We start from the raw sequence: 13851 nt of genomic DNA on the forward strand, positions 1-13851 counted from the left end.
TAATGAATGTGACTTTTCCTGGGTTTTTGTTTGTTTGTTTTCTTGCTTGCTTATGAACATGAACTTTGGTCAACCCCCTCAAAGGTGAGGGCCGGTTGCTAGGAAGACCAACCATGACTAGAGAGTTGGAGCTTTCAGTCTCACTCCCAACCTCCAGGGAGGGGAGAAGGGGAGGTGGAATCTGCCAAGGACCAATGACTTAGTCAAGCATGGCTATGCAACAAAGTTCCATAAAAATCTCAGAGGACAGGGTTTGGAAAGCCTCCAGGTCAGTTTACATGTGGAGATTTGGGGAGAAGGATGGGACTAGAGAAGGGATGGAAACTCTATACTCTTTCTCTGGACCTCGCTCTATGTGTCTCTTCATCTGGCTGTTGATTCATATCCTTTATCATACCCTTTAATAAATCGGTAAACATGTTTTCCTGAGTTCTGTGAGCTGCTCTAGCAAATGCATTGAACCCAAGGTGTGTGGGGCAGGGGGAGGGGGTTGGTCCTTGGAACCACCAGTTTGTAGCTAGTAGGTCAGAAGCAGAGGTAGCAGCCTGGAGCATGTGAGTAGCATCTGAAGTCAGGGGTGGGAGGCAGTTTAGTATGGCCGAATCCTTAACCTGTGGAATCTGTTACTATTTCCAGGTCGATCATCTCAGAATTGAGTTGAATTCTGAGACACCCTGCTGGTGTCTGAGAATTGGTTGCTATTGGTGGGGAAACCCCCTCCCTGCGACATTGGAATTAGGAACACTAGCCTTAAAGAATGCCTTTCTAAGAAGATCAGTTGGCAGAGATGAGAACCAGAGTGCCTTCTTCCCAATGCAGTGTTCATTTGATTGCCTCAACTGGTATCCAGTGGCACTAATCCAGAGTTCCTCTTTGTTTCTGTCAGGGATTAGGGGGCAGAGGGAGAGCAGAGAGGGGGAAAAGAAGAGGAAGGAGAAGGAAGAGAAAACGAAGAAGAAAGAGGAAAAGCCAAGGATAGGATAAAAGATAGAACAATAGATAGATAAGGAGATACATAAAGAACGACCTAGTGCTTAAAATTATTTGAAGGATTAGAATAATTCTTAACAACGCCAATATATCAAGCACAAGATAGCAAAGTTCAGGGGTCCCAAGTAAGTAGAGGTGCATAGACACAGCTGGATTGGCAATTCAGCAAATATATGTAAGTTTCTGTTATTCAGATCCATACCCACAGCAGCTGTAGTCACCGAAATAATTTATAAGACTCATAACGACTGCAACAGCTAGAAAAGCCACAATTGCAATTATGAATATTATCTAATTTAAAGAACGTTCCTTGTTCCCGGTACCATATTAAGTGATTTGTGTTAATGCTCTGTGGTGTTCTGCCTTTGCTGTGGTGTGTGGTGTGGAAGCTCAGCTACCAGCTAACGCGGGGAGGTGGGATGGAGCATAACGATGTGGGATTCCCGTCCTTGGGATGTATGAAGACTGTCCTCTCTGACACATAATCTCGATGGCTGCCATGACTTCGTTTCACAGGAAATAGCTCTCCTAACCCAAAGGAAGCCCACACTAGGATTTAAAAGAGATCTATATTGCCCAAACCCCACTCCCCACATCTATACACTCCACTCACATTATGGGCAGAGTCTGCTACTTTATAGTGCCCTGAAACTATGAGGTCTTTGCTAATCGAGACAAGGACAGTAGGAAGCAAGAAGATTCATTTAATGAAATTCCTGTGTGCCGATCTCACTGCCTGGTGATTTCTGGTTGCACTGTTTCCCACTGCAGTACCAACCAAAAGAACAGACCTCAGAAGTAACTGGTATTCAACCTTTTGTTGAACTTGAGTTCTATGCCTGGCATGTTTCAGCAGACTTGTAACACTACATTTGATCCTCAGAGCAACTTTGCTACTTTCTTAACCCTAGTTCATGGCTACCAGAATGGTGACTCAGTTAATTTACGTAATATAGTTAAGTCTGCACAACTACTGAGGGATGTATCTGTTTCTATTCTTTTTGGTTATAGCACAGGTTCTGAGGTTTGATGAACTCATTTGCACCTGTTATTTGTGTCTAACTTATTTAGTGACCAAAACAAAGATAATTTATTTAAAAACTTATTACCTCAAATCATTCAAAAACTGATAAAAATAAAAATGAGAAACATCTGAAGTAATTTTGAGTTAAGGAATACCTTTTCCTCACAAGGCTTCCTCACTCATATTTTAAATGAGGAAAGGTAAGAGGTTTAACTATTTTATGTGGAAGAACACCAGTTTCACAATACCAAAAAACTAGGTGCCAAAGCACTTTAATACTGTTAGCTACTCTCTTTAGTTGGGAGTAAAAATTAACTATGTTATCACATTGAGAAAAAAAAGAGGAAAATAAAATTGTGAAGTCACTTTTTTTTTTTAATTTAAAGGTTTTATTTATTTATTTGACAGAGATCACAAGTAGGCAGAGAGGCAGGCAGAGAGACAGGAGGAAGCAGGCTCCCCACTGAGCAGAGAGCCCGATGCGGGGCTCGATCCCAGGACCCTGGGATCATGACCTGAGCCGAAGGCAGAGGCTTTAACCCACTGAGCCACCCAGGCACCCCTGTGAAGTACTTTTAAAAGAAATTTTACCATGGCAGAAATATTTACCTTGGAACACACGCTTCGAAATCAACCCATGCTCCAGAGAACTGTGGTAACAAAGAACCCTCATTTTAGAAAGAGCATCTGACAATAGACAGAACAAAGCCCTGGCATTGTTATTTACTACTTATTGTTTTCTTCCAGTTACAGTAATAGGAAAGCGACCTTAAACAAAGTCTGACACAATGTAGCATAACTAAGCTCATTATGTCTTTAAAAGATGGGAAATAGAGTCCTTTCTGCTGTCTCTACACCTGTTCTCTCAAAAAATAAGCATATTTGAAGAGCCATTCTTTGATCTAATGCCATGTGGGCAAGATCTCATTTTCTTTGATCTCCACTGTACACTTAAGAGCCTTCTTTTTATTAACTATCTATCTAGTTTTAACTATCATTCTTGTTTTTATTTAAACTGTTTCTTAAAAACTCTCTCTTTTTTTATGCTTTCCAGTATCTCTGGGTTTGGGGGGATTATACGTTTTTTATGGTTCTCCTTTAAATGCCATCTTCCCCCCTCTCACCTTGAGGCATATCCTGCGATCACTTTGGAATTATTAAATGCTTTTCCTTTTCATGTTTCTCCTTCATTGTCTCCCTGTGATTCCTGTTCATTTCATAATGTCTTACCTCATGATTTTCAAATAAGTTCTCCCTGCATTGCTTCTGACACATGGTAAATAGTATGCTTTTAAGAAAGGGCTGATGTTTACTTATTCTAATAGAAAAAGAAAATTAGCAGACTGACAAATGTATTAGCTGTGACATTAACTACATGCTTCTTAGCCTAAAAGATGAAATACTTAGAGCTTTCAACAAATTTTAATTCTAAGAAAATCATTACTTTAGTCAAACTGATTGATGAAGTAAAGTCATTCTCTTGTCGGCTTGAAAAAAAAAATACCTCAAATAATTTTACTTCGGATTTCACAATAAAGGACTGAGTAATTTCTAATGAATTTATCTTTACTTACTGCAAGTAATTACTTTAGAATATGGTAATGTGAGGCATTGCTATAATTTTTAAAGATCACCGCAAATGAGAAGCTCCTTCTGCTTTGAAACCGCTTGAATTAGGATCAACCAAGAAGTTCTTTCCCTACTCATATTCCTGTGTGTGGATTTTTTAAGGGCAGCATCATTGATCTGTGCCTCAGTTGGACTTCCAGTAATGCATGTGGAGCTGCATTCTCAGGGTGTAGGGCAGCGCACAGTATGCAGTAACTGTCTCCACGGAGTTGGGGAGACTTTTGCGGTATTTTCATAATCGTGTAATTAGAAAGTCAGCCGGTTGTTATAATGACTGAAATTCTGTCCACCTGAAAACACAAATTCGTTCCTTCATTGTTTTTCTTTTTCTTTTCTTTTTTTTTTTTTTTCTTTCCCCCTTTCCACCTGCCGACTTAAAATTTAGTTTCCTGGACTAGAGTACTTTATGGTGTTTCTTACAATTTCATCATCCCCTCGTGATAAAGTGGTTCCGTTTCGTAATGCTTCCCAGTGAATAACTGTGCAGTCTTGACGCATTTCAGGGAGGCTCCAATCACCGCACTTTGCAAATCACAGATGCGGACGTCTAAGTGATTTGGCTTCGTCCCCTTTCAGGTTAAATAGAAAATGTTTGATGGAGTGTTGCGCTTCTGGCATTATAGATCTGACATAAATTCTACAAAGGGCCAAGATAGGGTGGTGTTTTTTTTTTTTTTTTCTTCACTAGTGAAAATTCCTTTTAGCTGTGAAATGATCAGCTGCACTTTAAATGAACCTGGATTACCAGACCATTTGTCTTCTGAGGCTGTAATTCTAAAGAGAAAGAAAATGTGACCTCTTAAATAGTGACTTTAATACTAACTAGTGACTGTTTTACAACATCGGCCCATGGAGTTCTTGCATCTTTGTAAAGGGGCTCACGGGCTTTACTGCCCTCCATTTACACACTGCGTTTTCGCATATTTTCTTGTATAAAAGCAAAAACCTAGAACATTCCAATCTTTCCAATCTTCGGGGAATCAATATGTCAGTGGACATGACAAGACCAAAACTCATCTCATTGTACTACGAAATTGAGTTTGATTTTCCTTCTGCAAAATGTGGTATGTGCTTCAATTTGTCTGAGGAAGCACAGGGGTGGGTGGAGGTGGCTGACAGTGGGCAGGAAAGTCATTTGATTTATATTTTATGGCTGGTTGGGAAATCATGTGTTCCTGCTATAACCTGATCTTTTTGACAGGCCTCATTTCAGTAAATATGCTATCACACAAAACTGCCAATAAATTACTATAACACATTAATACAATTGCTGCATTCCCTGAGCCACTTGTAGGCCACCGTAGAGGGTGTTCATCAAGGAGACCAAAGGAGTGTTTTGTTCTGCTGAAATCAGTCACAGACAGAGGTCATGGGAGAACAGACATCCTTCCACAGGTGAACCAAGATGGTCCCTTTTCAGGTCAGTCAGGTCAAATAAATCATTGGCACAGCCAAGTAGGAGATATACGTTGATTTGACATTATTGGGACCAATACCATTAATCAAGTCTGGTGGGGAAAATGACACTATCTCCTGTTACATTTCATCTCATATGTAAGATCATCTCTGTTTTCATTTATTTGTTTCTGTAGGCAGTTCCTTGAAGTTCTCCTGTCCTCATTCTTAACAGAATTTTTTTGATAGGTGAAATCTAATTTCATTTGGTCTAGACACCCTTAATTATCCCTTAGGAAAAATAAGTCAAAATTACCTCATATATCACCAATGTTTGTGACTCTGGAGCCTACTTGGTATTTTAATAAAATATTATTTTCTCTAGTATGAGGTTCCAGTATTTAAAGAGGAAAGAGCTCTTCTAATTGCCTCAAAGGGAGGGAAATGATTGCTAGAGGAAACATTAGAAGTAAGTCATGTGACTGGTGTGTCATTTATAAATGACAAAACCAAAGTCTAAAAGACTAAGCAGCTTCCCCAAGGTCAACAATTGAACTAATGGCCAAGTATAAGAATTCAGAGAAATAGAATATTGAAGAGAAACAAAGGATATTATTTAACTTCTTTGTGATGTGAATAGCTATTCTTAGTTCAACTTCCCCACCCCCACCTCAGGGCCTCTAGGATATTCCTAGTTATTAAATATCCATTAGAAAGAATTGTTGCATAGAAGGTAGTTTGAGTTATTTAGCTTAGCATTTGAGTAAATGTTGTATTCCTTCAGGTAGGCTAGATGGAAGAAAGAAGTTCTAGCAAAAGTCGTGACTACCCAGGGACTCGGGACTAGCTCCCATCTGCTTAAACTCACTTGTCCGGCCTGCCCATGTCCCTCTTCAGGACAGTAAGGAGACAGGGAGCTGACATTTGTTGCTTCCAGTACCACACACCACAGGTAGCCAAGGCTTTGGAGTCCAGCAACAAAAATAAAGAAGAATAGAACGAAGCATAAAGTGAAGATAAAAATCAAGGCACATGAGAATATTCTTCAGGTTGTGAATTAGAAAATGTCAGGGTCAGCGAGCAGGAACAACAAACAGCTGGTGTTTCTTTAGAATTGCAAAAACCTGTTGGGAGGAGGGAGGACAGTTGGGTCAAAATCTAAGTCCTTTCAACCAAACTTTTGCTCAATTAAAAAGAATAAGAGAAAATATTGCACCAGAAACAGTTATATCAATATATAAAATTGAGGTTACTTGTCAACTTAATGCAGTTAACCTCTGGGGTTAAAGTATTGAGTTACCACCTACATAATCATAAGAGAAAATGAAAAATATCTATTTTTGGAACTTCGTTACCAAGTAGACTACATACATTTGAAACATACGATTTAAGAATGTCCTTCGATTTTACTGGGGAGTGGGTGGCCCGGTGAGTGCCAGAGAATGACAAGGAAAAGGAAAAGGTTGAGCAATAAGTTGTTTTCAAAGCAGCAAACATTCCTTTCACATTTCCTAAGAATGTCATAGGTCACATGGTTAACTCTGCTATGTGAATTTTGTTTCTTATGAAACATCTTGAGGATCAAAGTGTCTTTTTCTAAAATAAGTTTACGTAAAATTAATAAGGTTAAGGTTTTAGATTTTGCCGCCTTTTATAGTTTATAAAGGACCTTTCCAAATGAGTTTATGCCTAACAGAGAAGTAACTATAATCATCATTACTGACACAGAGGGAGACACTCACAGAGGTTGAATAACTTGTAACTTCTCTAGGATCATGTGTCATTGTCCTTAGGACCTTTATGTAAGCCACAGTGAGCACTCAATAAATATCTGTGAAGCTGATCAGAATAGAATAATGAAGGTAAAAGCCAGAAATTGAATTCAGGTCTTCAATTTCAAGTCAAATGATGATTACAGGTGAAGCAAAGCAACTTGAGAGTTGGCAAGAGGATTAGAAAAGCTGAAAAATTTATGACGTCACAACCATCCGAGCCTAAGGTATTGTGTTCTCAACTATGTATGACATCTTATTCCAAAGCTGAATTAAATTGCATTGAGTGGGAAAAACAAAACAAAAACAAACAAAACAAAACGATAATAAGCCACCACCCCTGGAAAATCTATTCACTAATTTAACATCGATACTACAATGGAGAATGACATCCACCTTCTTCATAGGAAGACAGAGTGTGGCTCAGTGGAAATACAGTCCTGAGTCTTTCCATTATGCCAATTTTGGGATGAATTTTCCTCCCCCGAGTCCTACTTATTCTCATCTGTGAAATTTGATAGTCTTTCATCTCTAAAAAGAATGAAACTTATGAAATTCTAGCAGTCTTATTTACTGGAGAAACGAGGGTGTATATTCTATCTATATTTTTTCTTTGCTTTGTCAAAAAGTATGAGTAAGAGAAGGGGATTCACTCAAGTAGATACTGAACTCATAGTGTGCACTGTCAGTACTGACAGAAGTTGACGGAATTCCTTATAGTTCACCAATTAGCATCCGGTTTCTGTTCCTTCGGGAGCCAGGGGAAATTTTGGAACAAATAAAGTGTTCACATAAAACTCTGGGTTAATGGAGTATTGAAAATGTGTTGTGAAAAATCTAGCACACTGAAAACAAAAAAATCCCTGTGATATTAAAATAAAGTAAGAAAACCATTGCTAAAACCATTCAGAGCTCTCCCCTTCGGAATGTTTATAATGTTTATCTCACTAGCTGGGACTTAATGGAGGATTCAGGTGCCCTGTTAAACGTCCTGTGTATTTCATAGCTAGAGTTGATGTTCTTATTCCTAGCATCTTTTTACCAGAAAGAAAGTCAAGACTCTCAGGAAAGAATGCCTTATCTTTCGTGGTAAAGGGATTTTATTTAGCAAGCTGCTGCTACTTCCTTTCCTTCTTCCCCCTTCTTTTCCTCCTCCTCCCCCCCACCCCTTTCCACCTTCCGCTCCTTCTTCTTTTCCTCCTGCTTCTTCTCCTCCTTCTGCTTCTCCTCCTGCTTCTCCTCCCCCTCCTTCTTTTTCTTTTCTCTCTCCTTCTTCTTCTTCTTTTCATGAAAAACAAGAAGTCAGCCCTACTGACTTCAAACCAAGAGACATATTATGACCTAATTGCAGAGAGAGGCTTATAGGAATTAAGAATAATGATATTCGCAATGATACCCTTTTCACATCTACTCCCAAGTACCCTTCTTCAACGTACTTCTTCCCATTTCCCATCCTTTTACCCAGTTGTTGGGGCTGGGGTCACCTGAGCCACCGAAAGAGCAGATTTCCAATTATAATAATGCGTTGACCTAGTCTACCTTTCAAGGTTGAGATAGCTCGTTTAAAACTTGTGTTTCAGTCGGTGTTGCATGTAAAATTATAGTTATTGGTTTGTTCTCTTTTCAGCTACTCTTTGGAGTGGTGCCTCAGTTAGTTCTTTGAAATAGGTGGCTTTGTGCACAGGATCTGAGCTGATGCCTACCCCAGGGCAGGACTAAAGACAGCACAGTGGGGCCATGTGATGAGAAGTATATCCCAATCCCCTGTTCTCTTCTCTGGCAGGAGCCACATAGGACTGAAAGAGCATTTACAGGGGGGAAAAAAAAAAAAAAATATATATATATATATATATATATATATATATATATATATGAAAACTCTAGGACCCCGCTTCCTTGCTCATTGGCTGGGTTAGTGTCAAATAAGTCACTTCACCTCTTTATGCTTTCATGTCTCACCATAAATGGTGGAAATAAAATCTAGTATGGAAAGGGTTTGTTCATGTAAAATGAATTATATTAGTTAAAAATGTGAGCCCTGCATCCAGGAGCTTACGATTTGATATAAGCGGGAGACCACACTGAGGTATACATGGGTCCTGGTGAAGTCCTTATATTCAGAAGCTGTAAGATTAGGTGAAAAGGGGGTTAAAATAAATTATAAGGGTTTAGTGGCAGGTGAAACAAGATCTAACTCCAGAATGTTATATTTCACTCCCTGTGTACCCACCAGAAAGAGGGCAACCCTTGTACCCTTGCACAGAGTGGTGAGCAGGCGAGAGCAGAGGGTCTGTCTGCTCAGCGCTGTCCGAATATGGTTTCCTGAGTAGAGAGAGAAGTGTGCCCTCTTCCACTTGAACAGGTCTTGCTCTCAAATTATAAATATATCCAAAAAGCAGGAAGCTCCCACCAGACCCTTTAAATGACCAAACGGCATTAAATTATATTCCCTCTCTAATCTCTTAATCTGTTTTTACCAATTGGTATGAGAGCCCATTCTTCAAACCCAGTAAGGATTTATGTCCCAATGGTGTATAGATTTGGTGGTCACGTGCCTGACTTTTCTCTCTTAGAAACAGTGCATTTCCTAAATTGCTTCTCAGAACGAACCAGTTTAACATGACTAAAGCCCATGGAATTTCCCAGAACCCAGCTCTAATATCTGACTTAGCTCTTCCCTGCATTAACTCTCTGCAAAGAGAATAGCAGGGCAAGGAAGAATGCAAAGTAGGGAGCAAGAATTGAGCTGTTGAAAGTGGGAAAAAGAAGTTATCAAATATATGTAAAACATTACCGTTATCTTTGTCTTCTCATATATATATATATATATATATATATATATATATATATATACTTTTTAAGATTTTATTTATTTGCCAGAGAGAGAGAAAAAGTACACACAAGCAGGCAGAGAGGGAGGCAGAGGCAGCGAGAGAAGCAGGCTCCCCATCTAGCAAGGAGCCCAATGCAGGACTTGATCCCACAACCCTGGGATCATGACCCGAGCCGAGGCAACGGCCCAACCAACTGAGCCACCCAGACACCCCTCATATATTTTATTTTATTAGGAATATTATATATAGTATGATTCATTTCCAAATGTGATTTGACATGTAAGTTTTTCATTTTAAACTCTTCATGAACATGACTCGCTAAAGCCACACTCCTTATTACGTGCCGGGGAATAACCTACAGATCTTATTAAAATGCAAATTCTGACTCAGTGGCTCTGAAGGAGTGCCTGAGATTCTGCACTCTGTAGATCACACTTCAAGGAGTGAGGTTCTAGAACATACCACGCGTCCTTCACCTATAGTATATGGAAGAACTCGAGGGTTTTGTAACTCACTTGAAATTAAATTCACCTGTGTGTGTGTGCGTGTGTGTGCTTGTGAGGGAGCACATGCACATTTTTCCCAGCGAGTGCATTTACAGCTTTTGTTAGAGTCCCAAACTGTTCATTATCTATAACAAGTTAAGGACCACTTAACCGGCCACTTTGTCATAATCCTGCATTTAGGCTCAGTGGTGCAATGTAAACAACAGAGTATTTTCTGCTTTGCTTCATTTTGTTTTGTTTTTTAGACCAATCCAAAGGCCTTTAGTAAAAAGTAACTTTCTGGAAATCTAAGGCCAAGAGCTGAACAGGTTGCCCCTGCTCAAATGAAATTCTGCAAAATTAGGTCATTCATTTTCTTGTGCAAATACCTGGGGCCTTAGTGTATATTTGTCAATGCCTAATGAAGGAACTGAATTAATATTTTATTGTCTTAAAAGGGATCCCCCTTTGGAAACGGTCTCTTTTTTGTTGTTTTTTTTTAAGTGAGACTAATAGATAAGATTCATAACCACCTGTGATAAGTTTTCCCCAGAAAGGGAGGTTCTGTGGGAACCCGAGATGGGTTGTCATTTAAGGAGGTCATCAGAACCTGTTCCTGGCATCTCGTGCTCTGGTGTGCAATGGCAAGTGCTTCATCACAGCCTGGATGATTACACCCACGTTTCCTCAAACAGTGACTCACGGTACAATGACAATTTTAGATTCATCTGGTGTCATACCAGGGTGACGAGCATAGGAAATCAATAAAAAATATTTAAACAATATTTTTGGTGGTGACCATGTAAGTGAACCGATATGCAGGGGAAATATAAATCACAGAGAATGGGAGGTAATAAAAGAAATGTTTATTTGAGTACTGAAAAAGTTAGGTTGTATTATATAATATCCTGAAAAATATCATCATAAATCATTTATTGGACAATAAATCATTCTAAGGAGTAAATATATGTTTGAGGAGGCTTGGCAATAGTAGAGAGCAGGTGCAAGAGAGGGGAGTTTTTACAGAAAAAGAACCTCCTTCTCCAATAAATGTTGGAACAAGTCTTCCTCCCTCCCTCTGTGCCCCCTCTTTTTCTCTCTCTCTCCCCACAGATGTCTTTCTTTTTCTTTCTTTTGCATTACAAGTTTGTTTGGTTACCTCCCTCTCTCATATCACACTTCTTAAGTGGTAACAGGACCTATACAAGGACCTACCAGTACCTGAGTATTTGAATTTAAGAAATTACAGATCAGAGAGAGGAACAATGATAGAGTATTGAAAAGTACCATGACAAAAATGCTTTAAGACTTTTTCCCTCAATTTCTTGATGTTTTTGATGTCTGAGAATTTTCTGCACATATTTACCTTTCTCCTGGTACTCCTGGGTTAGACAGATGGTACAGGATCCAGTTTCTGAAACCTGTGCCAGTCGGGGACCATCTGTCGCTCAGGCTCCGTCGCCCTCTCCTCCTTCAGCTCCAGTGCGCTCCCTGTCTTCCAGCTGCCACACAGTCAGTCCCTTCTTAGTTAGTTCCTGCATATATTCTTAAATTTTATCTCTTTATTCTACACGCAGTATAATTCTAATGAAATACCGCTCATATGGCTTATCTTCCCAAGCCAACATTTAATATGATAATAGACACCAATTTTCAATAGTCTTTCATATCACAATAAAACCTAGTATGTGCTGGATCCCAGTAGATACTCCAGGAAAAAATGAACTGATAATAAGCATGGTGATTTGCTTGCAAACTCTGTTATCGACAGTTGCCATTAGCAAACACTTAACATGTGAATTTGCTATCTTATATTAATGTTCATAGAAACACAGGAAAGTATTGACTCATGAGGAATCTTGGGATCAGAGAAGATAAAATAATTAATTCAATGTTACATTATATTGAAATGTCAGGGCCAAGAATTGAACCTAGGACTCTCTGAAATCAAAGCCTACTTTTCTGAGCAACTATATAATAATAATACATGTACATAAAGGGACAATGATTATGCAATTAGTAATGTCACAAATACTAAACACTCCACATATATTTTAGTATCTCCCTTAACATGTAAATATATATCTATAGAGAGATTATTTTTTCCAGAGGTATTCTAAGACTAATCCATGACAAAAAAACTCCAGATACATTCACAAGAGGAAAAGGAAAAAAAAAATAGACTTTGTTTATTTCTGTTTTCTCCATGTATTATTTACATTTGCCTTAGCTTTTATTTTTTCTTTTTTTTTTCATTTTCCTTTGCAAATATGTATTGATTACATATTTTTCATACTTGAATTGGCCCAACACATCCAACCAGAAAAAGTTTCATTTCTCTTTGGAAGACTAAAATAAATATCTATATAAATGTCAAAAACCCAGAGATACCATGGGCTTATTTATTAGCCCAATACAAAATATCCAATAGCCTATTTTTCACAACTAGCTTCCAATCGTCTTATAGATATGAAATATTCAGAAACTTCATGCTGCAAGAACATGTCAAATATTGAAAAGTTATGGAACATTGCATAACAACATATCTTCCTTATAAATAATTTCCCATATATGGACTTGAAGAGATCTTTCTGACCCAGCATGACAAGGATGAGTCAGAATTTTTCATTGACATTTTGTTCCACTGCAAATAAAGAATAAAATCTCAATCAACAATATCTTTGGGGGGAATAGACTATTCTCAGGAAATTGCATTTCTGGTTAGCTCAGGGTAAAATATAAATAATTTTATAATAAAAATGTTTATCAGTTGGCAATCCTATGATAGCTATAAATAAGGACTATGAAGAATGCCATTCTACACATGTCTTGTCTATAAATCCCACACCATCTCCGCAGAGTAGACCATGTCATTTTATATGCAATGGACCCAGAGTAGAGGAGAATTGAATAGCATCTTCAAGATCACCGTTACTAAAGTGCGGAGACAGCGTGTACGGCTAGTTCTGCATGATGGCAATATTCATTCCTTGATTGCTGGAGAATCACAAAAGCATACCAGGAAGGACCAGAGTGAAGAAAATGCCAGGGATGAGAAAGTACAACATGTTTTCAGAGTCTACAGGTAACATTCTTTTGTTAGAGAGAGTGATTCCTAGAGTAATCACAAGATAATAAGCGAGGGGAAGGTAGGTTAGTGACTTAGGAGAATCAAATCGCAAACTGAGATGAAAATGGAAAGTGTGTAATGTAGATTGATGCAAGTGAGAACTGATGGAGGAGAAAGCGGCAGGACTTGTCTTCCAAAACAAGAAACAGGCAATTGAGTGAATGATTGGCTATGAAGAATGAGGGGGAAAGTGAGGTACAAGGTGACTCAGCTGTTTGAACCCTGTTCCTGAGGCACACAGTTATAGGCAAACAGAAGGAGGGGAGTGAGCTGAGGAGGTACTTTGTGAGAGGAAAGCGAGCACCGGAGAGAGTGGAGTTTGTTGAGCCTGAAGGGGCAGGGGACCACACAATGGAGCTAGACAGTGGGTGTGGGGAAGTGGGAGGAATTCAAGAGGGAATCAAAACTGAGAAAGGAGAACCCTCCTACACTGTTGGTGGGAATGCAAGCTGGTGCAACCACTCTGGAAAACAGCATGGAGGTTCCTCAAAATGTTGAAAATAGAACTGCCCTATGACCCAGCAATTGCACTACTGGGTATTTACCCTAAAGATACAAACGTAGTGATCCAAAGGGGCACGTGCACCCGAAT

At 39.0% G+C, this 13851-nt stretch overlaps 1 protein-coding gene across 1 annotated transcript in view; it reads left to right on the top strand.

The window, feature by feature from the left end:
* Positions 1-13851, top strand: part of DCC (DCC netrin 1 receptor) — a 771150-nt gene that overhangs the window by 741937 nt on the left and 15362 nt on the right. The window lies entirely within an intron of this gene.

Source organism: Mustela nigripes, chromosome 8 (assembly GCF_022355385.1).
Source record: "Mustela nigripes isolate SB6536 chromosome 8, MUSNIG.SB6536, whole genome shotgun sequence".
NCBI classification, from domain to species: domain Eukaryota; kingdom Metazoa; phylum Chordata; class Mammalia; order Carnivora; family Mustelidae; genus Mustela; species Mustela nigripes.